We start from the raw sequence: 24436 nt of genomic DNA on the forward strand, positions 1-24436 counted from the left end.
GCAACTGCCTCGCTGGTTGTTATGAACGTTAAATTTGTTCAAAGATGTGGACTTCGGGCATGTAGCAAGAGACTAATGAAGAATAGTGATTATTACTGACCTCGTCGTTACCACTGTCCTCGTCGTCAGAGCTGTACCGGGAAAAGCTCTCCAAATCCCAGGTTCTCTGGCCTTAAAGTTCATACACATGCCTCGCTTAGGGAAAAATCATCAAAATTGTAAATCTCGGGAAAAATTAAATGACCTCATTAAAACATTGCAGAGATACAAATTTAACAAAACTGAACTTAGAAAAAAAATGAACTTGGTTTTGATGGTACCAGAGAAAAGAAGGAAAGAGCCCATCACTGCTTCTCAGCTGGTCTGCCCAGCAGGTTTCTTTGGGAGCCCAGGGAGTGACCAGGGAGTGATAAGGCACAGGGCTACAGGAAGGGCACAAACCTGGGTAGGGCCTGTCCCCCTGACCCTGCTCTTCCCACTAAGAGTCCTTCTTCTTGTCTGAGCCTGGGGAGTCCAGTGGGTGGTGAGGGGAGCGTGTCCCCACTGAACCACATGGGCCACCTTGTTTGCTCTGCACCGGGGCCCTAGGGGGCGGGCCCTCCACCCTCGCTAGCCATCCTATAGGAACGCCATCCGTCAGAGCAGACGTGCCAAATCCACCGGTGCTGTTTGAGAATCAACCCCAAAGGCATAGCTTCCAACAGTCTTCAACAATGACATTCTCGTATCTGAAGAACGAGTCCTCTCTAGATCCAGCAGATGGCCCGTTCCCAGCCATTCCTTGCAGATCCCTCCTCTGGGCCTTTGCTCGCGCCGGGCCCTTGCCCTCAGGGCCCTTTCTGCGTCTTCCCATCTTTATTCGCCTCTTCCATTCCCCAAGGAATGGATACCTTCTCTGAAGCCCCTAGCAGTGACTCTCACGGGACACCTCTCGCATCCAGCCAGCATAGGGATGTAACTGTTCAGGTCTGTCACCTGCGTCCCCAGATGCAGCTTGAGGAGCTCAGCGTAATACCTAGGAAACCGTTCTTCCTCTAACCCCGTGCTGTGAATGCTGCAGGCCCTTAAGAAGTGTGTATGGAGTAGAAGATCTGATTCAGCGGCAGTGGAACAACTCAGTGGTGCTCAAAGAAGATTCGGGGCTAACATAAAGTTCACGTGATACTGAGTGTTGGGAAAATCGTTTTTCTAGCGGGAAAGGCTTATGGCATGCTTTTATCACTTAAACTCTGTGTTGTTTTTCTTCCCACAGTATTTTACCTCTGCTCACCATGTGTGAAAGAATAACTCTGTAGTCTGCGGGAGAGGTGTAAGCCAAAGTCCAAAATGATGAAGTCAAGCACAAGAAGATATTTTGAGCTCTAGCGAGTAAAGTACATGAACCGTTTGGGGGGAAAGGCATGCATAATTCACCAGTGTTCCACATGGCTATTTATTCCACTCAAAGCCCTGCTTACTTGGATGAAAAATACAGATAATACAACTGGCACATGCCACAGTTGACTAGATTCAAAGATGTTATCCTGTTTCCTAATGGAAAAAAATATCAAGTAAATAAAGAGAGTGTGTGATAGATTATCAAGTTTTAATCTTTTTTTTTTTTTTTTTTTACGGTTCTTTTTGTTTGGGGCAGGATCCTGCAGAAGGTTTTATATTCATTAAAAAGCGATCTGAAAAAACCGTGAGCAAATTAAAGGAAGAGAATATTGGCTTAGTGATCTCTTTAAAGGTTATTCAGCTGCACCTTGATTCCCAAATGCACTTAGCTCATCACTCTTGTTAGGATGACACTTCTTTCTAAATGCTCAGAACACTTACATCTTGGAAAGGGGGGCTTAATGAGGGCGGGGTGCAGTAATCACAAGGAAATCTGTCTCTGTATAAACTACATTACAGTTTGGTGATAAACAGAATCAAGTGACCCTGAATGAATGACAACCACTTTGCTACATTGCCTCCCTAGGGACCGGTTTCTTACCTTGCTCCCTTATAGTTTTAGGTATTTTGATGTATAGCCTTTAGAAGTTGTTAAAAATAAACAAATGAAAAAAAGATAAAATAAATAAATGAAGCCCTCGTGACTCCAGCATCGTGCTATAATTATTCCTCATAACTTATGAATAGATGTAAAGCAAGCATTAAAAGTCAGAAAAAACAGGGGCGCCTGGGTGGCTCAGTCAGTTGAGCATCCGACTTCAGCTCAGGTCATGATCTCACGGTCCATGAGTTTGAGACCCCCATTGGGCTCTGTGCTGACAGCTCAGAGCCTGGAGCCTGCTTCGGATTCTGTGTCTCCCTCTCTCTCTCTGCCCCTCCCCAGTTTGCACTCTGTCTCTCCCTCTTTCAAAAATAAATAAACATTAAAAAAAAAAAAAAAGTGAGAAAAAACTGCCAATCACAAACACTGCCAATCTCCTGTTCATGCAAACCAGAAAGTTCGGTCAGGAGCAACTCTTCTCATGCGATGCTGATTATTTATTGGAAGAAGGTAACATTCTTATTTTCTGCAATTAACTATTTGCTTAAAGAAGCAACAGGCGTAGAAGAATCACACATCTACGGTAATTTTTTTTTTCAAAGAAAACAATTAGTACCCATATCACGAAAGCTGATTCAGATTAATTAAAGAACACCCACATCAGTTAAATATAATACTTCCTCTTTCACTTAACTCACTGCATACAAAGTGTTACTAAGAAGTGTTGCGTTTCAAGATAATAAAAAATGACAGTTGAAGGGTCTAAAGCTTGGAAGAAAACTTTAGGGTCTGTAACCATTTTAATTGTACATAATTACGGAGAAGAAAGTGGAACAATTTAATTTCCGGGCCTTCATGCTGTTAGAAAGCCTAATAGAACAGCATCAAAATTGGTTATTTAAGTAAAATCGTAAGAAGCTATTTTTCATTCCATGATATAAATGGAAATTAAATGGATTGTCGAATAACGTCTGTTCCATCATTTCATTTGTAGGATATAATAGTAATTCAAGATCTGTTGGAAATTACTGGCGGAGGGTTAGAACCAGTAAAGTGAAACATCATTTTGAAACATTTGTTTTATTTTTTGATACATAAAAGTATGAGGGAGAAAATACAAATCCACCCTTAATGGGTAGAGAATGTCTCTAGAAGGGAAGGCAAGAAACTGGTATGGGTTGCAGCTGGGGAGGGGAGCTGGCAGTGGGGGTGGGAGGGGTGGGGGAGGAGTCGTAGCTTTTGCTAAATACCTTTTATTATGCTAGAATATTTGTGTTAATTCAATTCAACTAAGTCTTTAGGAAATGACTCATAATTTTACCAAAGAATAGACTGTTAACACTGAGGCACATGCCAACATTTTTCTACAGACTCACATACTTTTCCTGTTTGTAAAGCAAAGTCGGGATCACTGAATATTTTATAACCTGTTCTGTTCTGAGCTTTTCTCATGTTAAAAAGTGTTCATCTGAAGCTTGACTATTAATAAATTAACAGTGTGCATTTGTAGAGGTATCATTCGTTTAACTAAATCCTCTGTTGTTGGACATTTATCTTTCATTTTCCATTGATGTAAATGGTTCTGCAGTAAACATTCTTACCTCTGTACCTTCCTGATTATTGCCATAAGATATATATCAATAAGATACGAACAAAAGAATTGAATTATGGAGTCAATATAAGTTACATTTTAGAGCTTTGGACACACATTGCCAAAATCTCCAGGAAGCGATGATCAGTTAATGCTCTTGCCCCAGTGCGCACGGGACTGCCCCTTCTAGGGCACATTTCCCAACACTGGAGAGAGACATTTGGGTCTGGGTCTACTAAAATTTTCTGATCAAAATAGGGACTTCCAAATAGCAATGAATTGCATAAACTTTTTATTCAAATACTTGAACGTTGCAGGGAAGCTGCCATAGTTTAATTCCACAAAATACGTCTCTCCCTTTGGGGTCTGGAGGGAAGTAGAATGAGTCCTAAACTTCCCTCTCAAAACTCAGACTTCCCAAAGGCCAAAAAATAACCGATTCTCTGCCTTGAATCACCAAGTGTTCCAGAGTAGTAAGTCACAAATCCATCACCCGAGTCTCTGTCATCGGCATCTAGAGAGAATTTGGAAGACTGAGGGGCATATACTCCTGCTAGGAATTCAATTTCCAGAGGTGCAGCCAGTTCACTCAGGGATCTCACGTCCCTTAAGGGTTTGTCACCTCCTCAGACTGTCCCTTTTGAAAGGTGCAGCAGAACAGCCAGAATATGTTGGTTGGAGTCCCCATAAAAGATTCAGCAGAAGTGACTCTAATCTGCTTTTTAGCTTAGAACTAAAATGTATCCTTTATGATAAGACAGAAAGAATGCTTGTTCAATATAGATGAATTTTGAAATTACAGAAAAGCACAGAGAAAATAAATATTGCCTTTAATTCCACCATTCAGGTATAAACTCTGTTGATATTCCAGTATATTTTAGGTAGCCTAATATCCAAACTTCTGTGCATATGCATTTTCTGATTTTGCAAACGTGGGACATTATTATGCTTGTCATCCAAATGTCCATCAACTGATGAGTGGATAAAGAATATATACAATGGAATATTACTCAATAAGTCAGAGAAAGACAGTACTATATGATTTCACTCATATGTGAAATTTAGGAAATAAAGCAGATGAATGTATGGGAAGGAAAAAAAGAGGGAAGCAAACCATAAGAGACACTTTTTTTAAGTTTATTTATTTATTTTTGAGAGAAAGAGAGAGGAGAGAGAGGGAGAAAGAGCATCAACAGGAGGGGCAGAGAGAGAGGGAGACAGAGAATCCCAAGCAGTCTCCATGCTGTCAGCACAGAGCCTGACGCGGGCCTTGAACCCATGAACCGGGAGATCATAACCTGAGCTGAAATCAAGAGGTGGACGCTTAACCAACTGAGCCAACCAGACGCCCCTAACATTTATTTATTTTTGAGAGAGAGAGAGAGAGAGAGAGAGCATGAGTGCAGGAAGAAGCAGAGAGTGAGGGAGACACAGAATCTGAAGCAGGCTCCAGGCTCCGAGCTGTCAGCAGAGAGCCCGGCACAGGGCTCAAACCCATGAACGGTGAGACCATGACCTGAGCCAAAGTCGGACGTCCAACTGACTGAGCCACCTAGGCACCCCATTTTTTAAAAAATTCTATTAGTGATGGAAGCCAAAACTCTAAAAGATGGGCAAAATTACATCTAAAATAATCTTGCTTCATAATTACTTTGCTCTAGTTGAAAGAAATTAACTCTCCAAATGATAGGCCACGCCTTATTGATTTGTTGAATGTGAGAAACCCAATGTGGAATATGCAATCAACAAGCCCACACTCACAGAAAAGGCCTCATATGAAAATATTAGTAAATTAATGCACATTTATAAGTTTGAAGTAAATGTAAAATATTTTGAATACAGTCCTCATATGCCATCTTTTATAATTCCCTACTTTAGTCAACTGTTTCAATTAACTGACTGATAGCCATTGTTAATTGCATTGGATAAGAGAATCTCCAATCAATGGATAACTTGATTGGAAGAAAAAAAAAATCTTTATAAACAGGATGGATGACTTCTTTGTTGCTGAAACAATGAAAAGTCTTGTTGGTCCAAATGCACCATGAAAGCAAGCTGACCATGAGTAGCTTAAGCGATTCATGGGACATCTGGGCATTTTCTACATATCCTTCTACACGTGGTATAAATGGCCATTTTTCTTCTTATATAAAATCTTTTTCTTGGGGAAGCCATGTTTTAGAGGTCTTATTCTGTTATCTGTAGTTAGGAAGGCTGCTCCTCATTTTTGGAGACATATCTAATGCATCAGCACTCAAAAACGTCTTACCTTTGTGTACAGAATGACTGGACAGAAGGACATTTGAATGTAAACAGTACTACGGAAATGTCACATCAGGAAAGATGGTATTCTTTCTTATTAGAAACAACCAGCCATGAAAATAAAAGGTTAGAGTGTTTCCCATCTGCCAGTATCTCTAAAAGATATGGCAGCCCCAGGTCATCAAAGATGCCATGTTTTTGTTTTTTAACGTTTATTTATTTTTGAAAGAGAGAGAGAACACAAGAGGGGGAAGGGGCAGAGAGAGAGAGTGACACACAGAATCCGAAGCAGGCTCCAGGTTCTAAGCTGTCAGCACAGAGCCTGATTCAGGGCTCAAACTCACAAACCTGGAGTTCATGACCTGAGCCGAACTCGGACACCCAACTGACTGAGCCACCCAGATGCCCGCAAAGATGCCATATTTTGCCAGTAGGAGCTCATATAGAACTTGCTGCATATAGAGGGAATTGACACCGATTTGGAAAGATACCAAGACATCGTGTGATGTGAGAAATAGTTTCACAACGATAGCTTTCCAGACTATAACAACCAAGTGTGCTCCGTTTAAAGTTGTCTGAGAACACTGGTGATTGTTCCAGCTCGAGCCTTTAGAAGCAAATCACCATTACCTCCGTTAATATTATCAGGATAAGTTTTTTTCCTATTTTTTTGTATCCAGTTTGAATTTCTCTTTAGATTCTCTTTTTCTTGGTGGGTCACTTAATTATTTTCCATCTCCACAGTCAAACATCTGTTCTGATTCCTTTTCCACCCAGAATCTCCTTGTGTTCTTCCTCTTTGGGCTTCAATTAGAAGTTTGCTAATGTTAGTATCTCCACTCAGATCTTGGACCTTGCAATTAATTTTAATCAGGCTTGTTAACACTTTTTTAATATGTAAGAAATAAGCAAATATGTAACTAAAAAGCCATTTATGTCTTTTATGAAGGTAACAAATATGCAATTAAAAACTCCTTCTCCCGGTGACTTTGCAATAAATTAACTTGTTTTGTCACTATTGTGCCTGTATAATGTCATTTTCTCTGGAGTTTTGACAGTCAGATTTTTTTTTATCCTCGGCAAAATTAGCAAGTAATATTAAGATCTAAGAAATGACAATTAGTTTGTGAATTAGGTGGGATATACAATGTGTTAATTATTGAGGGACCAGGCTGCATGCAATTAAAATTTAGCATCCAGATAATGATAATGTAGTAGGCTTCTGAGTATCTAATGAAGTTGAAAATGTTCATTACCAATAAATTAATTCTCAGTTGCTTAACCAGTATTTAAAATGTCTATACAGAGGAATGGATCATGATAATCATTATTGTTCACAAATAGAATAGTAACATGAAATCTTGAAAGTCTTTCAGGACTGTCATTTTATTGTTAGAGTTCCCTGTGCACTGACAAGGGAACCTTTCCAAATACTCAGAAACATGGTAGCCCATAGAGATCTTTGTTTCTCTTAAAGCACTCTTTCAGATCACCTAAGGGTCAAAGAATGAGAGAAGAAGAAAGGAGATTGAGATGGGAGATGGGCTGGGATACCCTACCTCTGACCTAATAGACCCTTCATATTTCAATGGTGATTTAGAAAATGTGTTCTTCACTTGACTTAAATGTACTCCTCTTTGTAATTTGGAAACTCAGTTCCATGTGAATTTCCTACTTTAAATTTTTTTTTTCAACGTTTATTTATTTTTGGGACAGAGAGAGACAGAGCATGAACGGGGGAGGGGCAGAGAGAGAGGGAGACACAGAATCGGAAACAGGCTCCAGGCTCTGAGCCATCAGCCCAGAGCCCGACGCGGAGCTCGAACTCACGGACCACGAGATCGTGACCTGGCTGAAGTCGGACGCTTAACCAACTGCGCCACCCAGGCGCCCCGAATTTCCTACTTTAATAGGTACACCCAGTATTCCAGGAGCTGGAAAGTCAATGACAATTGTGTCTCAAGGAGACCTCAATCTTGCAGGGAGTCAAACACAAAACTCATTATATGACAGCATGATAACTGCCACAACATGGAGACAGAAGTCTTACATCCTACAAAGTCCCTCTGGCTGCTGAATGGAGAATAGACTGTGGAAGCTGGGGTGGAAACAGACAGGCCAGCCAGGGCTTTGTGGTGGCCCATGAGAAAGATGGTGGCAGTCAGTGCAAGAGTGGTAGTGCTGAGAGATGAAAATGGTAGGACTGTGAATATATTTTGTAGGTAGAATTGTATCCAGGATATGGGTTGAGAAACTAGAGAGATATTGCTATAGTTATATGATTTGAGGAAGACTGGGAGATTGGATTGGACAGGATTAGACAGAAACTTCCAGAGTCCCATTTAGGGTATAAGATTGCAGCATCTATAGTAGATGTGAGTGAGGGTATCATGCAGGCACTGGAGTTCAGAAGTGAGGTTTGATTGGAGATACAATTTGGGCAATCATCAGTATATAGTTTGTTTTGAAGCCCTGGAATGGATGAGCATACCGAGGGAGAAAGTATAGAGAGAGAAGTGAGATCTCAGGAATAAGCCTCAAGTAAATATGGGGACATTCAGGGGACAAGGAGAGTTGGCAAAGGAGACTGAAAAAATGCAACCAGAGAAGTCCCAGGACAGACTGGAAAGCACAGTATCACAGAAAGCAAAAGACGAGAGAGTTTCAAGAGGGAAGAGGACAGATAACCCCATGCCTGTGCTAAGGCTATTCAGTGGAGCCCTGTTGTAACAGCAATACATTAGCAATAACCTAGAGGCCCATCATGGGAGACTGAAGAGGTAACTTGAGGTTCATCCATACAAAGGAATACTCTGCAGTTGTATTAAAAGAAGGACATAAAATGATTTTTAACATGTACTATTCAGGGGCGCCTGGGTGGCACAGTCAGTTAAGCGTCCGACTTCAGCCAGGTCACGATCTCGCGGTCCGTGAGTTCGAGCCCCGCGTCAGGCTCTGGGCTGATGGCTCAGAGCCTGGAGCCTGCTTCCGATTCTGTGTCTCCCTCTCTCTCTGCCCCTCCCCCGTTCATGCTCTGTCTCTCTCTGTCCCAAAAATAAATAAACGTTGAAAAAAAAAATTAAAAAAAAAAAACATGTACTATTCAAAATTCACTGAGTGAGAAAAGCAAGGCTCTCCAGCATCATTTGTGGGGGAAAAATGGGGGTGGGGGAGTACATATGGAATTTCTGGAATATGTAGAGAATATTTTTGAAAGCTGCAAAATAAACTAGTAAGATAGATGTTTACAGGATAGGGAACTGGATGACTCAGGACCAGTGGTAGAAGGGATAAGATTACTTTTAATCTTAATGGTCTAGCTTTTATACTTTAAAATTTCTATTTTATGCTAAGTACCTTGACTAATCAACATCAAGAAACAATATTTCTTGGTGTTTATTATTATGTTGTTTTTCACTGTCTTTTATTTTCAAGAGTTGTAATATTTACATTGCTTTAAGACCACATTTACCACAGTCGTTTGGATAATTCCATGCTTAATTGGTTTCTATGCTCTCTGTTGATTCTTTTTAAATTTTTGTCACACATCTCCTCATTCCTGAGGTCTTTTCTTTGCTCATCTCTCATTGGCTGCAGTATATGTTCATATAATTTTATCACCAAGAGTACATAGTTGTATATTTTCTGAGTCCTTAAATATGTGAGAATTTCTTTTTATTGCTTTCATGCAAAACGAAGAGATAGGTAGGTGTTTTAATTTAGGTTTTGCCCTTTTATTTTTTTTTAACTTTTTTTAACGTTTATTTATTTTTGAGACAGAGAGAGAGCATGAACAGGGGAGGGGCAGAAAGAGAGGGAGACACAGAATCTGAAACAGGCTCCAGGCTCTGAGCAGTCAGCACAGAGCCCGACGCGGGGCTTGAACTCATGGGCCGTGAGATCATGACCTGAGCCGAAGTCGGACGCTTAACCAACTGAACCACTCAGGCGCCCCAGGTTTTGCCCTTTTAAAAGAGAGCCTGAGATGAAGACTTGGGTGTGAGTAATTTATTTTGGAACTGTTCCCAGGAAACAGCAGTGAGGAAGCAGGGAGAGACAGAGAAGATGGAAAACAATAATGGGGGTTTGAATGATCTGGTTACCAACTGGGGCCCAATGCCACTGGGGACCCCTGAGGAAACATGGAGAATGTGCCTCAAAACTGTTCCATGAAGGGTGGGAGGCTCGGGCATTCATCTGCCAACTTCCATCTCCAGTGGGTCACACTGCCCCCAGGAATATTAACTCCCTTTCACTTCTTTGGAAAAAGCCTGTAAGCAGAAAGGTCCCCAAAATGGCTGGAAGTGGGTAGCAGACAGCATGTCTGGGAACTGCCACAGGTGCCACAACAGGTAGCTGAAATCACAGGCATCCAGAGAGAACATGGTGCAGAGCACAAAAGTGCTTCAACTGGGGGGCGCCTGGGTGGCGCAGTCGGTTAAGCGTCCGACTTCAGCCAGGTCACGATCTCGCGGTCCGTGAGTTCGAGCCCCGCGTCAGGCTCTGGGCTGATGGCTCAGAGCCTGGAGCCTGTTTCCGATTCTGTGTCTCCCTCTCTCTCTGCCCCTCCCCCATTCGTGCTCTGTCTCTCTCTGTCCCAAAAATAAATAAACGTTGAAAAAAAAATTAAAAAAAAAAAAAAGTGCTTCAACTGACCACAGAATTCTTCACAGAAATTCTTTTACTCACAAATGGAACAACCAGGAGCACTGTTCCATTGCCTTATGGAATTGAACATGGTAGAAAATTCTGTAGCCAGCCTAACATTGTTCTCCATTCTAAGTAACCAGTAATGCTTTAGAAATTCAAGAAAATTCAAGATATTAGTCTAGGCCTTGACAATTTTTAATTAATTTTACCTATACACGGAGCACTCTTTCAATCTAGGACTTCAGACCTTTCTTCAGTTCAGGAAAGTTTTCTTCTATTATATCTTTAAATATTTTTCTCTTCTTCAGCAACTCTGCTTAGATACATATAGCTATGTAATCTCACCACCATGTCAATTATTTAAAAATTTTTTTTTAATTTATTTATTTTGAGAAAGACAGGGCCAGCGTAAATAGAGGAGGGGCAGAGAAAGAAGGAGAGAGAGAGAATCCCAAGCAGGCTCCACACTGTCAGTGCACAGCTTGATGCGGGGCTTTAACCCATGAAACCACAAGATCATGACCTGAGCTGAAACCAAGAGTCAGACGATTAACTGACTGAGCCACCCAGGCGCCCCTCACCTCCATATCAATTATTATCTCTCTGATGGTTTTGAAGCCTGGAATGGATGAGCATACCTAGGGAGAAAGTGTAGCGAGAGAAATGAGATCTCAGGAACCAGCCTCAAGTAACTCCAGGGACATTCAGGGGACAAGGGGAGTTAGCTATGTAGACTAAAAAAGTCTCTCTCTTTATCTCTCTTTTAATTTGTCCTCTGCATCTGGTGGGGAGTGGGTTTCTCAAGCCTAATTTCCACATCTTATAAAAATTTTCAACTGTGTCACTCTGTTCTTAAATGATCAAATTATTCTTTTAAATTCTATTTTGGCATTATCTGTTTCCACAAATTTTTTTCTTACCTATGCTAACATCTCTTGTATTTTGGTCTAATGATCATCTCTTCTTTCATAGAAATACTTTTCACATTCTTGTAAGGGTTTCATGTCTAAACTTTATTTCTTCTAATATGTATGTATTCAGCATCATTGCCTGCCATGTGTCACATTCAGCATCATTGCCTGCCATGTGTCACATTTCATGAATCTCCTGTTGTTAGTTTTCTGTTTTGAAGCAGGTCTCCCCAGGCCTGTGATTTGTCTCAAACCATCCATCCATCCCTACGATGGAGGTGATATATATTCCTTAGATCTCCTCCCCGGCTCCCTGAGTGCTGTTGGAATTGTCTTCACATTTAAGGTAGAAGGCTGGCTGAGGTTGATTTGTAGCACTATTTCAGCATTCATTAGTCTGTGGGAGTGGGGGGAGGGGATCAAGGTGTAACCAGGGGGATAAAGACTGGAGCAGTGCCAGCAGGGAACTTTGTCCTCCACCAACTGTCCTTTCTGTCCCAATCTGTTGTAACCATACAAAGGGGCCACATTCCTGTACCTGCTTTTCCCTCAGAGCTTAATGTGGCACTCTCTGGAAAGCTGCCCCTTCCTGGAGCATGGACCCCCTGCATCAGGGCCATGCCCTTTCCCACTGCAGGGATGGTGAGAGGCTTCACTTCCAACTCTGAGAGATACAATTCCCCAAGAGTTTCTCAGTAAGTGGAGCCAAGATTGAGACAGCAGTCTCCCATGCCCACTACCCTCAAGATAAGGCCAGTTTCATGGGCATGAAACCTATACAGTCACATAGCCCTGTGCTCAGAAGGACCCTATGTGTGGCCCTCCTGTTGCCATCTTGAAATTCTTAATTTTTTAATTAGGGCCCCAAATTTTCATTTTTCACTGGACCCTACCAGTTACAGAACCAGGCTTGCCCAGAAGTTATTCCCTGAGGTTTATGGCAAAACAGTGCCTAAAACCCTCTGCCAGATTGATCACAGCCCCACACAGAGCAATCCTGGCCATGCCCTATCTACTCTATTGTGTGGACAATAGGGAAGAAGAAGGATAGGTAGAATAAATGTCACAAAGAAGGATAAGAAGCAGGGTGCTTTGACCATGTGAAACCACAAAGACATGGTCAAGCAGAGGTACAACCACTAAAAGCAGAATGCTGCTCAGGATCCAAACCCTCTAGACCAAGCACTGGTCTATTCTCATGCTAACTCACTCGCTTATTGTCCAAAACCCTACCAGGACACTGCGATGGACCACTCAAAGGAGGTGCTTACCGTCATGAGTTGGATTTGAGACCATCACTCAAGTGCTCTATCCCATTTTCTATTACCCTCCTTGGATATCACTGCACCCAAGCTTAACAAACTAAAGCTGAGGGAGAGATACGGCAAATTCATGCATCAGATAGATGATCTACGAGACTATGGCCTTACCGTACTCTGAGACGCCATAACTGAGTGAGTTCCAAACTGCCCTGAAAAATCAGAATCTACCTTTTCAATAAAACCATAGCCAACAGAGGCTGATTTATATTTATTTGCTAACATGAATCATTTGGTCTAATAAAAAGAATACCTAACAAACTAGATGCTGTGATGGGTAGATGGCCTCTCACTTCGAAAACAAATGTCAAATCTTCACCTCAACATTTATTTTTGGTAAATGCTAAGTGTCTGCCTTGGCATTTAAATAGCAGCAGGAAACCTTAATCAGACCACTGGAGGGCTCCAGGACTGGCTGGAGAGAACAATTGACTTTTGTAGACTAAGAAGAAGTTCAAAGTGTAATGCTGACTACTGTAAATTCCCCGGGGTGCCTCTGGGGGAAGTGGAGGCAGGAATGATTATCCAGCCATTTGGACTTGTTTGTGCATTTGAGCCAAAAGAACTGACCTTCTTGTATACCTCCCTTGGTAGGAAAAGGAACTCTGTGAGGTCATCTAACTCCAGGCTTTGTGTGTTCAGAGTCTGCGACTCCAAATGTCACCGGCACGTGCCAAGGCCAAATACACCAGCAAAAACTGCAGAGCTGGAAATGGGAATCAGAGACACAAGAATGTATTGCCTGCGAGGATCCCTTCCGGTGTATTCATTTCTGTGGCTTCTTCACACCGGGCCGTTACAAAAAAACAACAAGAAAGCCAAAACGCAGCAGCTCCTAGTTATTTGCCGCTCTTCGAATCAACACGTTTCTCAGGTTGTTTTAAGCACTGTCTGTTCCAATAGGCAGAGGTTGTGCTCCTGCTGCCGAGTTCAAAAATCAGCATCTGATTAAAGCGTCTGGACGCCATGTCCAGCGGGCAAGACCACTGATTCCTGAAGACGTCATGTGCTGCTGCTTTACCTGGACGGCGGAAGCCTGGCAGCCTCCAGAAGCTGCTTCAGAACAACGGGAAGAACGTGTTCCTTAACTGGGACAGAAAGCCACCATTTTCGTTAAAAACGAAAACAAAGCCAAACCCTCCGTGACACCCGCGGATTCCTGACGCCAGGATGGAGTTCACTAAAAGCCTGGAACTGCCCGCATTTGCCCCCTGCCCTCCTGCCCCAGCACTTCCCCAGGCCACCACTTCCTTCCAGAGAGCAGTCGTGGCTTCCCAGGCAGGCAGGTGTCACCTCTAACCTGCAAACTCCAAATTACCGCCTGACAGATGCACATTATACAAGTCTCACGCAGGGTGCTGCCTGAAGCATCTGCCCCTTCCCAGGAGCACGGAGCTGTTTGCTTCAGTCTGCTTGCAGGACTGGGGCCCCATAGGATCATGGCAAATTCATTCACTACCACCAAATGGATGTGGGACAAGGGCCATTTAAGAAGTGAATTTTTACTGGGGCGCCCGGGTAGCTCAGTCCATTAAGCTTCCAACTTCGGTTCAGGTCACCATCTCACCATTGGTAGGTTGGAGCCCCACATGGGACTCTGTGCTGACAGCTCAGAGCCTGGAGCCTGCTTCAGATTCTGTGTCTCCCTTTCTCTTTGCCCTTCCCCTGCTCGTGCTCTTTCTCTGTCTCTCAAAAATAAATAAACATTGAAAGATCCTGGGAAGATGGCGGCGTAGGAGGACGCTGGGCTCACCGTGCATCCTGCCGATCACTTAGATTCCACCTACACCTGCCCAAATAACCCAGAAAACCGCCAGAAGACTAGCAGAACGGAGTCTCCGGAGCCAAGCGCAGACGAGAGGCCCACGGAAGAGGGTAGGAAGGGCGGAGAGGCGGTGCACGCTGCACGGACTGGCGGGAGGGAGCCGAGGCAGAGGGGCAGCTTGCCAGCCAAGCAGAGCCCCTGAGTCTGGCTGGCAAAAGCGGAGGGGCGGGTCGGAGTGTGTTCCGAGAGCCAGCGGGACTTGACATCTGGAAGGTTATAAGCTAACAGCTCTGCTGAGAGAATGGGAGGGCTGGAGGACGACGGGAGGGAGAGTTGTTGAGCCCCAGATGACAGAGCTCAGCGTGGCGGGGAATAAAGGCACTCGCCAGTGCCATCTCCCTCGCCCATCCCCCAGCCAAAATCCCAAAGGGAACCAGTTCCTGCCAGGGAACGTGCTCGCTCCGCGCAAACACCCAACGCTGTGCTTCTGCGGATCCATCCCTCCTGGTGCTGCAGGGCCCCTCCCGAAGCGGATCTCTGAAGGAAAAGCGAGCTGAGCCTGCCCCTCCTGCCCCTATGCACCCTGCGGATCCGCCCCAGCTAATACACCAGATCCCTAGCACCACAAGCCTGGCAGTGTGCAAGTAGCCCAGACGGGCCACGCCACCCCACAGTGAATCCCGCCCCTAGGAGAGGGGAAGAGAAGGCACACACCAGTCTGACCGTGGCCCCAGTGGTGGGCTGGGGGCAGACATCAGGTCTGACTGCGGCCCCGCCCACCAACGCAAGGTATTCAAGACAGCACAGGGGAAGTGCCCCACAGTCCCGCACCACTCTAGGGACTATCCAAAATGATGAAACGGAAGAATTCCCCTCAAAAAAACGTCCCGGAAATAACGACAGCTAACGAACTGATCAAAAATTATTTAAACAATATAACAGAAAGTGAATTTAGAATAATAGTCATAAAATTAATCGCTGGGCTTGAAAACAGTATAAAGGACAGCAGAGAATCTCTTGCTACAGAGATCAAGGGACTAAGGAACAGCCAGGAGGAGCTAAAAAATGCTATCAATGAACTGCAAAATAAAATGGAGACAACTACGGCTCAGATTGAAGAGGCAGAGGAGAGAATAGGTAAGTTACAAGATAAAATTATGGAAAAAGAAGAAGCTGAGAAAAAGATTAAAAAATCCAGGAGTATGAGGGGAAAATTAGAGAACTAAGTGATGCACTAAAGAGAAATAATCTACGCATAATTGGTATTCCAGAGGAGGAAGAGAGAGGGAAAGGTGCTGAAGGTGTACTTGAAGAAATAATAGCTGAGAACTTCCCAGATCTGGGGAAGGAAAAAGGCATTGAAATCCAAGAGGCACAGAGAATTCCCTTCAGACGTAACTTGAATCGATCTTCTGCACAACGTATCATAGTAAAACTGGCAAAATACAAGGATAAAGAGAAAATTCTGAAAGCAGCTAGAGATAAACATGCCCTAACATATAAAGGGAGACCTATAAGACTCGTGACCGATCACTCTACTGAAACTTGGCAGGCCAGAAAGGAATGGCAGGAGATCTTCAATGTGATGAACAGAAAAAATATGCAGCCGAGAATCCTTTATCCAGCAAGTCTGTCATTTAGAATAGAAGGAGAGATAAAGGTCTTCCCAAACAAAAAAAACTGAAGGAATTCATCACCACTAAACCAGCCCTATAAGAGATCCTAAGGGGGATCCTGTGAAACAAAAACAAATGAACATTAAAAAAAAATTTTAATAAATAAGTAAATAAAAAGGAAGTGAATTTTTACTTTCAATCGGAGCGTGTTTGGAAACTCTGAAGGCAGGGGGAGGTGAGGCATTTGACAAAGAGAAAGATGTTATTTTCTCCCTTCTATTAGCACAGGGCTGTCCTGGAGTAAGTGATGTGGTTTCAGCATGGTTCCAGGGAAGTGACTGCACATTGGGAACCAGATGCTTGTCTGGCCCATCCTGTAGACTCTTGTGTTCTGCACGGGGTTCAACATAGACACAGTATGTAAATATGTTAACCCAGAAAGAGTAAATCCATCAAAGAAAAGAGAACTGTCATTTACTAAGGGCAACTAAGTGCCACACACTGAACTCAATACAATTGGTCCTTAATACTTTACAGATGACTCCAACACTCAGAACACAAAACTGATCAGCCCAGATACCTGTCAAGTGGCAGTGTCAACACCGGAACCCAGATCGGACCATCAAGAGCTCACACACCTTTGCCCTTCCATGTCTGCCCTGAGGATGGTGGGGCCTCTTCTGGTGACTCTAGGCTTCATGACCATGTGACGTGAGCAGTCACACTGTGCCCCACACTCAGAAGGACCCTGGACTTGGCTTAACGCTCTGTCATCACCATCTTGAAATTCTTCATAATTTTTGAATAAGGAGCCCTGTGTTCACATATTGCACTGGGCTAGCAAATTATGTAGCTGGTCCTGTTTATAAGTATAGTCTAGCCTCACCTCCCACACTTTCCTGATACACCATTTCCTGCCATCACATTGGCTACCTCTCTGAGACCCATATTTGTGTCTTTCTTTATACTGTTTCTCATATCTGACTGGGGGAAGGGTAGAGAGTAGGAAACAATCATTCGCTATTCACCTGTGGGTACCGTGCTATCACATTTAATCATCATGACAACCTTGGGATGGAGCTAACACTATCCCCATTTTGTGCATGAAGAAATAGGCTCTGAGAAGTTTAAATTACGTACAACTGGTGAAATCCAAACGGACATTTGGACCCAGGTCTATCCGACCTACTCCTTCTACTGCATTATGCTTCCTCCAAAGGTTGGCAAACCTTTTCTGCAAAGGCCAGATAGTAAATATCTTAAGCTTTACAGTTCTTACCATCTTGGTTGCCACTCAACTTTGCCATCATAGCATAAAAGCAGCCAGACTATACATAAATAAATGGATGAGTTTGTATTCCAATGATATGTATTTGTATTACAGACATTTAGTCCATGAGCTATAGGTAACCAGCCCCTGTTTTACACCAGATGCTATTTGACAGCCCCTCGTGACCACTCTAGCTCAACATGGTCTTTCCTTTATCTGAATTCCATACTTTATAAGTCTAAAATCAGGCAGGAAATAGAATTCCACTCAGATGGTTTAACTAGAGAGATGTTAATGAAGAAATTATTATACAGAGGTGTAGACAGGTGAAAGGAACCACAAGGAGTTGAGGTGCCCCAAGACTAGCAGAAGTGGGGTGCTAGGGGTTGAACCCCTTCCTAGGGGTTGAAATGCAAGAATCGTTCTGCAGAGCCAACCTTGAATATGTCATAGACAACAACACTTCAGGAAATGGTAAAGCCACAACCAAAAGAATGCTGGAACCTTGGATGAATTCATGGAGCAGAGAAGCCTGGCTACCATGTACCTATCACTTCTGAACTATTTACATGGGAAAGAGAATGAAGTATCTGGTTTGAGCTAACTTTTAGCATTTCTTTGTTACAAGAGTATACCCTAACTGATGCCCTGATACATGGCTTAAGCAGTTAAGAGGTTTCGTCTTTTTCTCATATGAGAAGTACAGTAGACTTCTCCGGGTATTGGTTCAACATGTTCTAGGATGTCAGGCTTGAAGTTTCTGTGATTCTCTTGAACCTTCCTTTACAAACTCAAAGTGGCCATTGAAGCTTGAGTTATCACATCCGCATTTTGGAGGGAGGGGAGGAAGAAGGGGAAAGCAGATGGAAATGAAAATCTTCTTTGAAATCCCCAGTGCTCAACCACTCCCATTTGATCAGCCAATGTCACATGGCCATTCCCAGCTCAGAACCAGGAAGGTGAGTTTTTCATTTTCCTGCCCTACTAGTAGAGGAAGGCAAGGGGAAGAGGCTGGGATTGGTGTTGAGAGAGCCATTATTAGTAATATAACTATTATATAGCAGTTCCCAGAACTTTCTGGGTTGTTTCATGGAAATTCCTGACTTCTTCCAACTGTGCTGCACCTGCCATCAAAGGCTTTGGATCTAGCTGGAGATGGCCATTGCTGTAAGCACCCAAATAGAAAGTGATAAGCAGAGGGTCCCCCTGAGCCTGCCCCTCCCCAGCTTACTCTCTGCAAACAACTTTCCTTTGGGACTCTGCACTCAGAATTGTCAATGAAGGAGGCTGCGTTACCTAAGGAAGCCAACAGGGAAATGGCTGGTGTTTGGAGTCTGTGAGTGTATAGATGTTGTGTCTTATCTACAAAGTTCATTCTTAAGCTCAAGGGGGGTTTATGAGGTACTGAGGGTCTCACATTGCACATAACAGAGGCTTAATATGAGCCAGGCACGTGCCCTGCACTTACCAGGTATTGTCACAGTTGGTTTTCTCCAAAACCCTACAAAGTGGACAAAATTATTTTCCAGATTTTTCAGATGAGAAAACTGAGACTCAGGGAGGTTTGGAAGAACAGAGAGATATTTGGGAACATTTTGCTCTGAATTGTGCAACATGTCTCTACTTCTCTTGGAAGGACTTTGGTTACAATTTAGATGAATTTTCCACGCTTTGTGCCACACTAACGTGTCTTCTGGACGTGACCCTGTGCTGAGCATGGCGACCTGGAAATTCTTTACATGGGTCATGGTGCCACCTCATTTCAGGAGTTGAGAGAGGGCAACGAAGACACAGGAGGCAGACACATGAGGTTCGTCCTGTGTGTGGAGGAACTCTGCCTCCAGTTCTGACTTCCATACATGTGTGGTTCCATGGCCACCTTCGGAGTGGAGCAAGGAACCCTTTCCCACATAAGTCCTCACAAGCCGTTCTGTATACACTCTCTTACCTGATTTCTTCACGAAAGGCCCCACTGCCAATGCAAAAGCATTATCACATGCATATTCAGTTTCACTAAGATACAAATCTGCCTAACAAAATATTTACTCATCCTTTGACCCTGTGAGTGTAAACACATGACAGAGAACTCAAGAACTGAAAACCAGAGCCAAAGAAGAAAAACACACTAGTTTGAGCAAGCTGCTACACCAACTGAAGCACCTTCCACCAGGAATGGTGGGGTTTCTCCATCCGCAGCTCAGATTAGCCCCCAGCCACCTGCACTGCCCTGCCTGACACACAGTCAGGTCAATGCTTGCTGGCTCCAGTCAGACCAGCCCCAGACCATCTCTCTTGGGGCTCAAGTCTTCCTTTTTCCTAGGGCCACCCAAAGAACAGGCTGATCCTCTCCCACCACCCCTCTCAAAAAGTGAATGCAAAGAGACAAGCAGAAAGAAAGGAGGGAAGTTTCTACCCACTGGTTCACTGGACTGTAGCCCTAGCATCCCATCTGGGTGACTCTGGAAGTGGTCTTGAGCAAGAAATGTCTGGCCTTCCTAGAACTCTGACTGCACAAGCTCCAGAAAATTGGAATAGCACCACTTCCCTGGGTTTTAAGTGCTCATTTTCTTCTCTTCCTTTTTTTTCTCTCTTCATTGTCTTCTCTTCATTATCCCCATCTCTCTCTTGTGGTTTGCTCTTAATGAAACATTTTCCTCTAGTTTCTTTTAGGCCCAGCCACCTCCCCCATAGACCTGTGGCTACTACTTTTGTTCCACTTCTGCCAGATTGTTGCCAGAGAACTCTACAGTAGGAGGACACATGGTGGTCCCTTGTCACAGGGTGGACATTTGTCTTTACAGCCTGCCTGGCATCCTTTCCTCCAGTAGTGGCTCACTGATTTTCCTTAGGGCTCCAGCACCCCTCCATGTGTGTGTGTGTGTGTGTGTGTGTGATCTGAATGGAGCTGACTGCATTCCCTACTCTAGGAATACAGCTATTGGAGGGTCATATCTGCCCTGGCCATAGGGACAGCTCCATAACCCAAGACAGGCCAAAAGAATTGACTCAATTCCAAGATGTCCTTTCAAATGTTGGAAAGAGGCATGTAGACCACACCTTACGAATGTCATTCTAAAATGCAAAGGAAGGAGGAAAAAAATCATAGAAAATGTAAACGAGAAAGAGACATGATTTGATTGAGGCTTTTAAGGGGTCAATCAGAGTGCATGTGAAGAATGGACAAAGCTGAGTTATGGCAGTTGGAGGTGGTGGAATAAAGAGAAGTGAACAGTTTTGGGGTGTATGTTGTAGTTCAAACCAACAGCCCTCCTGCTGTCTCCAAGACAGAGTCATGCAGGGGGAAAAGGCCCTCAAATCACCCTGGCACACTTTTTCCCTGATGAAAACAGCAGCAGTTGACTTCATCCAGAAAGTAGCTGCAAGTGTGGTGACCCAAACAAGATTTTGAAAAAATGATCATCTTTGTGGCATCTGTCTTCAAGTGTTGAAAACACTGGTTGCAGTCCTGGGGCCCAAGATCTTCCTTAGGGTTCATTCAGATTATAAGAGGGACAATATTGGAGAGAATGGTTTTAAATGTCCCCCAAATTTTTATTATTACCCTTATCTGAACACATAGGGAAATTATTTATTATTGCACTTATCTGAACACATAGGGAAGAAACACACAGGAATGCGTGTTGGGTCACCTTTCTTCAGCTGGTTACTCTGAAACAATAAATACATACATACATACATACATACATTCCATTCATACAATGTCACATGAACCTTAGAAGAAAAATGAGCATTCTTAACTGTTACAGGTTGAATTGCATCCCCCAAAAAGATATGTCTGTGTCCTCACCTGTGATACCTGGGAATGTGCCCTTATTTGGAACTAGGTCTCTGCAGCTATAATTAATAAGTTACGGTGGGGTGATACTGGAGTAGGGTAGATTTTAATCCAATATAACTAGTGTCCTTGCAAGGAGGAGACACAGGGAGAGACACAGAGGGAGTTCAAGGATTTCTAGCAACCACCAGAAGAAGCCCAGAACACAGGCATGGCCCTGCTGACACCTTGCTTCTGGATTTCGGCCTCCAGAACTGTGAGAGAATAAACTGTCTTATGCTTCCCAGCTTGTGGTACTTTGTTACACAGCTCTAGCAAACAGGTGCATTGGGGTTTTCTAACTGAAACAAATTTTTGAGTTTTTGACAGAACTTCAAATTTGGGTTTTGGATTAAAAAGCACACCTTTCAGGACACCTGGGTGGCTCAGTCAGTTAAGTGCCCAACTTTGGCTCGGGTCATGGTCTCATGGTTCATGAGTTCAAGCCCTGCATTGGACTCTGTGTTGACAGCTCAGAGCCTGGAACCTGCTGCGAATCCTGTGTGTGTGTCTCTCTCTCTGCTTGCTGAACGCTCTCTCGGTCTCTCAAAAATAGGTAAACATAAAATTTTTTTTAAAGCACACCTTTCAGTATTTTCACATGCATATGTAACTTTTAGGCCTTAAAAAGATCTTTGGGATTTTCTGGGCAGTCATATTTTGAGCTTTTTTAGTCTTTGCTACATTAAAAAAATTAAGATTAAATTTTAAAAATTAAAAGGCACATTTATAAACACGTATAAACACATACATATACACACACATGAAAACACATATACGGTTTCCAATTACACTTTCAAAGTCGTACCCTACATCTATTCACTCGAACACTAGTTACTTGTGTGTGAACCCCTTTCTAGCACTTCCTGGGGTCTTTAGCCAAGCAGATACTAGAATATTCACTGAACAAATGAAGATCACTCCTAGCAACATATTGATACAGGCAATTTTTTTTTTTTTTAGGGAAAAAGGCATTTGTCCAAGGAATCCTTAATTAAAGACCAAATCACAAATCAGAGCTGGGAGGAAAAATAACGTTCATATCCAGTTATTCCATGTCCTACCCTTGTGAAGCAGTAATTCTTCCCCATTCTGGTTCCATGTGAGTATTGTGGGTCTCAGATAGATAGATGCTGGGTAGATGCTCGAAGATGATTGATTGATTGATTGATTGATGATAGATACATAGATAGATGATAGCTAGATGATAGATGATGATGATGATGAAAGATAGATGATAGATGATAAATGATGATATACAGATAGATAGATAGATGATGGATAGATAGAGGATAGATAGATGATAGATAATGATGATGATAGATGATAGATAGATGATAGATGATGATAGATAGATAGATGAAAGATAGATAGATGATAGAAGAAAGATAGATAGATGATAGATAGATGACAGATATCTTGTAGCTACATACATATGTACATAGAAAAATACATGGAGATATATATATATCTTCAACATGGTAGAACTGGGGGAAAAAGCCATACACTGGGCCATGAATTAAACATGGCCAATCTCATTTCCAGCTGAGTAGAGGCTTGGCTTTCAGTGTTACAGCCTTCCATGTTCCCCTGGATTTCTAAAGTGTTTGCAGACGCTCAAATATTTCTCTCTTGTTTGATTGGAGGTCCCATGGCTGAGGCATTCTCCTGTCCAAAAAGCCTGTAGAAAAGATGGGCACTAGAGCCAGGCAAACTCTCAAGTTTCCCTGTTCCCCCCTCCTCCCTGCACTTCCATCCCTGCTCTCTCCCAGTTGCCCAGGGAAGCTCTTGCCACATGGGTGTGGTCCAAGGCCACAGGGACCGGAAGCAGCCACTCCCACTCCCTCTGGATGCCAGGGCCCTTGCAGAGACAGGTTCACATGTGTAAGCCCAGCTCTTCATCTTCTGCCTATTTATTAGTTTTAACGGGCACCATATGCAATCCATTGATTTTTGTGTAACATTTTTCTTTTCCTTCCTGGACCTTCGCAAACTATTCCCACCATGGCAGGCAAACAAGCACAGCTGGGGAACACACCCCATAATAAGAATCTGGTTCCTCTGAAGACTCTCTTTGGATCCACTTTTAGATAGGAGAAGAGGGTTCTGGGGGCGGGGGAGCAGGGGAAGTGGATTGTGCCTGGCCCAGCCTGAAGTGACATCATTCTAACTTATCAAAGGGAGCCAGGGCTATGATACTTTTATGGGAAACTGCTGTCGCTTCCGACTGAGTACACGCTATCTCCTTTAATTTCATGATTAGTGTCATTTCATCATTGGAAAGACCAAGCATTTTCCTGTACAGTGGCATAAAGCTAATATAAAATCAAGCATATGGTTCCTGAAAATATTCATACAATGTTTTTTTTAAAAATTGACATAGTTCCATAGTTGGACAATAAATTTCCTTCCTAATGAGACGTTAAAAAGAAAGTGAACATTTGATGTTATGCCCGAGGAGAGTTAGTTATTGAAGATTTATAGGCAATCTGTGCAAATACTGTCATTTTTTCCAATGAGTTTTTAATTTTGGTTTGATAATGTCCAGGTGTCTATATTTGCCTGTGATACTACATGCATAAAACTAGAGCAAGAGACATATATTGTCTTTCTTCCTCCTTGAACTGTACCTATCCCGTGGGCACATTCACGGCAGAGTCGTACTGAGTCTGTTCATACACAGCTGTGCTTACACTGCCATACGTACATGACGTTAAATAAAGACAGGCCTCTAGCTACCCACACCAGCAGATGGTGCAAGAAACAAAAATCTTTCTACAAGTTTTCCCCCAGAAAGATGGCGTCCACACAAGGGGCGCAGAACTCCTCTGCTGAGCCTGAGATACTTCCGCATTTGGAATGCTCACAGGCTTGAAGGTGGGCGTGGCCTGTAGGACTATCACGGGTCTTTCAGCAATAAGGGGCCTGGTGTTCATCTTCAACTAATGTTCAGATAAAACCCTCCTTGTGTGGGATCCTTTTGGAAGCCTGCCTGCACCATGCCTTCTGCGTTGTCTTAGATGCTACAGCGACCCTCTTCCGTATCCTTTGCCACCATTATGAGCATTTGAGCGGCTTTGTGTGTTGAGTCTTTGTGCAGTCCAGTTATCCTTCCAGAAGCATCAAATGGAAGAACTTTGGAGTAAACTTCAAAGGTCTTGCTAATGATCAATCATGTACGCAGTGCCCGGGGAGGAGCAAAGCCATCCATTAAGTTCAAGTCACCTGTTGCTATCCAT

The sequence above is a fragment of the Prionailurus bengalensis genome, chromosome D2, assembly GCF_016509475.1.
Source record: "Prionailurus bengalensis isolate Pbe53 chromosome D2, Fcat_Pben_1.1_paternal_pri, whole genome shotgun sequence".
Lineage (NCBI taxonomy): Eukaryota > Metazoa > Chordata > Mammalia > Carnivora > Felidae > Prionailurus > Prionailurus bengalensis.